This window comes from Gracilinanus agilis, chromosome 1 (genome assembly GCF_016433145.1).
Source record: "Gracilinanus agilis isolate LMUSP501 chromosome 1, AgileGrace, whole genome shotgun sequence".
NCBI lineage: Eukaryota > Metazoa > Chordata > Mammalia > Didelphimorphia > Didelphidae > Gracilinanus > Gracilinanus agilis.
Window position 1 is genome coordinate 788,604,910 of NC_058130.1, and position 6,521 is coordinate 788,611,430.

Below are 6,521 nucleotides of genomic sequence, written 5' to 3' on the forward strand. Positions count from 1 at the left end.
TAGGAGTCAATACTGTGTATTGGCTCCAGGCAAAAGACTGGTAAGGGTAGGCAATGGTAGTCAAGTGACTTGCCCATAGTCACACAACTAGGAAGTGTCTGAGGCCAGATTTGAACTTAGGACCTCCTATCTCTAGGACTGACTTTCAATCCACTGAGCTGCCCAGCTGCCAAAGGTAAGGTTTTTTTTAAACATTTATTAATATTCATTTTTAACATGGTTACATGATTCATGCTCCTACTTTCCCCTTCAGTCCCCGCACTCCCCCCACCCATGGCCGATGCACATTTCCACTGGTTTTAACATGTGTCATTGATCAAGACCTATTTCCAAATTGTTGTTAGTTGCATTGGTGTGGTAGTTTCGAGTCTACAACCCCAATCATGTCCACCTCAATCCATGCATTCAAGCAGTTGTTTTTCTTCTGTTTCCTCTCCTACAGTTCTTCGTGTGAATGTGGGTAGCGTTCTTTACCATAAGTTCCTCAGAACTGTCCTGTGTCATTGCATTGCTGATGGTACAGAAGTCCATTACATTCAATTTTACCACAGTGTAGCAGTCTCTGTGTACAATGTTCTTCTGGCTCTGCTCCTTTCACTCTGCATCAATTCCTGGAGGTCTTTCCAGCTCATATGGAATTCTTCCAGTTTATTATACCACAATTTTTCAGCCATTCCCCAATTGAAGGACATACCCTCCTTTTCCAGTTCTTTGCCACCACAAAAAGCATGGCTATAGATATTTTTGTACAAGTCTGTTTATCTATGATCTCTTTGGGGGTACAAACCCAACAATGATATGGCTGGATCAAAGGGCAGGCATTCTTTTATAGCCCTTAGAGCATATTTCCAAATTGCCAGCCAGAATGGATGCATCAGTTCACAACTCCACCAGCAATGCATTAATGTCCAGATTTTGCCATATCCCCTAGAGCATTCATTACTCTCCCTTTGTTTCATTTTAGCCAATCTGCTAGCTGTGAGGTGATACCTCAGAGTTGTTTTGAATTGCATTTTTCTAATTATTAGAGATTTAGAACACTTTCTCATGTGCTTATTGATACTTTTGATTTCTTTACCTGAAAATTGCCTATTCATGTCTCTTGCCCATTTATCAATTGGGGAATAGCTTGATTTTTTATACAATTGGTTTAACTCCTTGAATATTTCAGTAATTAGACGCTTGTCAGAGTTTTTTGTTATAAAGATTTTTTCCCACTTTGTTGTTTCCCTTCTGATTTTGACTACATTGTTTTTGTTTGTACACAAGCTTTTTAGTTTAATATAATCAAAACCATTTAATTTACATTTTGTAATTTTCTCTAACTCTTGCTTTGTTTTAAAATCTTTCCTTTCCCAGAGATCTGACAAGCATACTATTCTGTGTTCACTTAACTTATTTATAGTTTCCTTCTTTATATTCAAGTCATTCACCCATTCTGAATTTATCTTGGTGTAGGGTGTGAGATGTTGATCTAAACCTAATCTCTCCCATATTGTTTTCTAAATTTCCCAACAGTTTTGTCAAATACTGGATTCATGTCCAAAAGTTGGGCTCTTTGGGTTTATCATACACTGTCTTGCTGATGTCATTTACCCCAAGTCTATTCCACTGATCCTCCCTTCTGTCTCTTAGCCAGTACCATATTGTTTTGATGACTGCTACTTTATAATATTGTTTAATATCTGGTACTTCTAGGCCCACTTCCTTCACATTTTTTTCATTATTTCCCTTGATATTCTGGATTTTTTGTTATTCCAAATGAACTTTGTTATACTTTTTCCTAATTCAGTAAAAACGTTTTTTGGTAGTTTGATAGGTATGACACTAAATAGGTAAATTGGTTTGGGTAGAATGGTCATTTTGGCATCCTCTCCTAATTCTACCCCTTCTTCTTACTCTTTCCTTTTAAACCAGTGGTTTGCTTTAAGCCAGTAACCCTTATCCCCTCCCTTGATTAACTTCCCTTTCTACCCCCTCCCTTATTATTCCCCTCTTTTTATTTTTAAAGGCCTAATGAATTCCCTCCCCCTTCTTCTCCTCTCCCTTTTTTGACCTCCCCACTCCCCTGATCCCCTTGGTTTATCCTTTCTGACTTTCTCAGTAGAGTTAGATAGAGTTTTATATCCCAATGGATATAGCTACTCTTCCCTCTCAGGGTTAATTCCACTGAGAGTAAGGTTTAAATATTACCTCTTAATGCTCTCTTCCTCTCCTTCTTATAATAATATTCATCCCCTCCCCTTCCCATTCCCTCTTTGTGTGTAATAGAATATCATATTTTTCTTATTTATTCAACTTTCTCTTGGTATCCCCTACTATTCACCCCCCTGTTTCCCACCCCCATATCATCTTAAACCATTTAGTATTCCAACTTTTCCCTATGAATTGTTCTTCTGATTACGTTAATAGTGAATACTATAATAGTGAATAGAGTTCACTACAGAGCATTATACATAGCATTTCTCCACATAGGAATACAGATAATTAGATATTATTGAAGCCCTTAAAGAGGCAAATTTAAAAATATGAGTTTTCTTTCTTTCCTCTCTGTTTCTTATTTACATTTTCATGTTTCTCTTGATTTTTGTGGTTGGATATCAAACTTCCCATTTAGTCCTGGTCTTTTCTGTGTAAATAGTTGGAAATCTTCTATCTTATTGAATGCCCAAACTTTCCCCTGGAAGTATATAGTTAGTTTGGATGGGTAGGTGATCTATGTTTGAAGACCCAGTTCTCTTGCCTTTCTCAATATCATATTCCAAGCCTTGTGGTTTTTTAGTGTGGATGCTGCCAGATCCTGTGTGATACTGATTGGTTCTCCTTGATATTTGAATTGTCTCTTTCTGGCTTCTTGTAAGATTTTTTCTTTTACTAGGAAGTTCTTGAATTTGGCTATTATATTCCTGGGCGTTGTCTTTTCAGGGTCTAGTGTAGAGGGTGATCTATTGATCCTTTTAATGTCTATATTGCTCTCTTATTGTAGAACTTCAGGGCAATTTTTTTGAATAATTTATTTTAGTCTGGAGTCCAAATTTCTATTAATTTATGCTTTTTCAGGAAGACCAATGATTCTCAGATTGTCTCTTCTAGACCTGTTTTCTTGGTCTGTCACTTTCTCATTGAGATATTTCATGTTTCCTTCTATTTTATCAGTCTTTTGACTTTGTTTTATTTCTTCTTGCTGTCTTGAGAGATCACTGGCTTCTAATTGCTCAATTCTAGCCTTTAGGAACTGGTTTTCAGCTATAATCTTTTGGTTTTTCCTTTTCAATCTGGTCATTTCTGGTGTTCAATTTGCTTATCAGTTTATTTTATTTCTGAGCCTCACTTTCCAATTGCAAAATTCTACCTTTTAAACTGTTATTTTCTTGCCAGATCTCATCCATCTTTCTCATCATCTCTGATTTGAACTCTTCAATAGCTTGTGACCAGTTTTCATTATTTTGGGAAGGTTTGGGTATGATTACTTGTTTGTTCTCCTCTGCTGTTTGCTCTGTTGTCTGGATTTTCACTGTGTAAAAGTTGTCAAGTGTTACAGATTTCTTCTTGGTGATCTTTCTCTTCTGGGGTTTCCGATTTTGGCTTGACATTTTTTAGCCCTGCACTTCTCAGCTTTATCCTCACACTCAGGGTCTGTCTGCACTCTCTAAGCTTCCGAGGTCTCAGGTCTCATTGTACTCAGTGTCAAGCCTCCTGGTGGTCCACCCATTTGCCCCTCTGCCAGAGGCTACTTCAACAGTCTCAGGGCGCTGCTTCCACAGCCATGCACTGGTCTTCACAGGGTCCCCACTAGAGGTCCAAGCCTGTGCTCAAGATCCTTTTCCATGCCTAAGTCAACTGCTTCACCCACAGCTGCACTCATGGTCCATGTTCAAAGTCCATGTGCGTTCTTTAGCCTCTTGGGGTCCTAAGTCTTGCTGCTCTCAGGAGCAGGCCCTGGAGCTGCCAATGACTTAATGGGTGCCCCAAACCTGCTTTAAGTCTTGTGCGCTGGCCTTGACACTGTAGGTGGTGTGGGAGGTAGGGGAGGGGGTTGTTCAGCTCGTGCTCTAGTGAGAGCTGTTTCACCCCTTTATAGCATGGAAATATCCCGATTCCACGTACCTTCAATGCTGTGCCCTATTCTGGGGTCCCTTTGTTTGTCTGGGTTTGTTTTTATGTCCCCTTGAGGAGTCGTATATGCTTCAGCTAGGAGAGGTTAAGCAGCTGCTTTTTACTCTGCCACCATCTTAACCCAGAACCTCCAAGGTAAGGTTTTGTTAAAAAAATAAATTATGAGAATTAAAAAAAAAACAACTTAATGGACCATTAAAGGTAGTGGAGCATATGTAACAATAATCAGAAGTTATTGGAGGGGATGATCAGCTGAGATTCATAGGAAAATGACAGAATGAGTGGTTTGCCCCAAATGCCCTAATTAATTGTAAAAAGCTATCACATTTTTGGCTTAATAAATTTATCAATCAAGTATAAATTGGAATTAATAATTTCTTAATCAATTTTAAAGTCATTGGAACTTTGGGTCATTGGATGAAAGCAATGATGCATAAAGAAGTGTAAAGTTGAAAATACCTTGTACCCGCTTTAAAACTACATTACCCATAATTCCTTAAGCCTTTTCCTATTGGTTGTGAGTTAAAACTACATTACCCAAACTCCTTTTCACCATACCCATAATTCCTTTAGCCTTTTCCTATTGGTTGTGGGTTTTGCGGGCTGTCTTTGATATGGTCATGGTGGGCGTGGTGTTGGGACCTTTTGGAGAGAAGGTGCTGTTGTGAAGGGTGAGTTAGGATTCTTCCCCAGGGCTTTAAATGAAAATCCTTAAAAATATCATACTTTGGAGGCATTGAATATTAATTTCAATCTTTACAGTTGGCGACTTAAAGAAGGGATTTTCGAACTCCCTGTAAAAATAGTTCCCAGCTGTACCTCACCTCCCCCACATTCCTCCTCCCCCTCCCCCCCACAGAGCTTTCTGCAGCTTTTGCTGAGCTGCTGCCTCCCATTTTTTCCCCCCAATCCGTGCATTTTCCCACCCAGGCATCTTTCACAAGCTTTCCTCACCCACCCCACCCTTGTGCTGGTTCCTCAGGCCGCTGCAGCCTTCTGGTGCCTTCCAAGCACTTTTTCTGCCCCTTGACTGCCTGACTGAGTGGGATTTTTAAAACCTACCGCTGTTTTCAGCCCCAAGAGGCAGCCAGCCCAGACTTAAGCTGCTTTATTTTCTATTGTGGTTTCCTGCTCCTACGGACCATCTGGAGACTCTCCAGCTGACCTATTCTACTACTACTGTGACTGGTAAGCTTCAAAACGCCCCCCAGCCTCTAGCCCCTGTGTGAGAAAGAGCCTTTTACCTTGCAAAAACCCCTAACCTCTACTGGGCTTTTTGCCAGGGTGTGGGGAGGTCCTGACCTTTTTTCATCCACCCCAGCCTGCTTTCTGGCTTCCCTGCCCAACTGAGGTTTAAAAATAGGCAAGGTAATTACTTCAACCCCCAGTTTCTGACTGAAGGCTTTAGAGTGAATGTGCCCTGTTTTGTAGCCATATCCTCCATTTTGGTTTCTGGCAAACATAGTCAGGCCCCTTGCTTGCCACTCCTACCCTTCCTACTGTAGTGTGACCATTTAGCCACTAGAGGTCAATAGAGAGCAAAAAAACAATAAAAATAAAAAAAATATATATTTTTTCCTTTTCTCTGTTTCTCCCCCCTTCTTTCTGCTGAGTAACAACACCAAATAAGTATATAAATAAAAAAAGGCATTAAAAATTCTTTTTAATTAAAAAAATTAAAATGAATATTAAAACATTTTTTACAAATTTAATATAATTATAAACTATAAACAAATTATAATATTTGATATACACAAATAAATTATGATTAATTTCTTCAAACAAAACTATTAAAAAAAATAATAATAATATACAATACCCTTTAGTTTGCCCCTAATCCGAAATTAAATAAATAAACAAATCAATATATACATTAGAACATTCTGTCTTCCACTTCCCTTTAAACTGCTTTTTTTATTATCACAATGTTCAGCAGTGTAAATGCCACCCTACAAGAAACCTTTGCAGTTTTTGCCCAATTAGGAACTTATAGAGTTCCTGATTACCTCCTTGTTTCTATGTGGCTTGTAGGTTTATTTTTATTCTGGGTTGGATAGTCACAAATGAGGAGAATGCAAGCCAATATGCAAGCTCAATTGAACCAGATAGTGTATCACTTACAAGTTAAAACGACAGAAGAGGATTCTCCCCAAAACAGGCCTGATTTATTTTTTCCTTTAACATTTTTTAAAAATATCCTGTATTTTCCTCAGAGGTTATTTTTTCTCCTTTCTTTTTCCTTTTTTCCTTTTTATTTTTTCTTTGGACTTTTTGATGTTTTGAGAATTGATTCATATACTTTATGCCTTGACCATGTATTCCTGTGTGATTCCCATGTGTATCCCTGTATTTTCCTCAGGGGGGTAATGTAAAGTTGTTCTCCTCTGGGTGACCATGTTACTTCT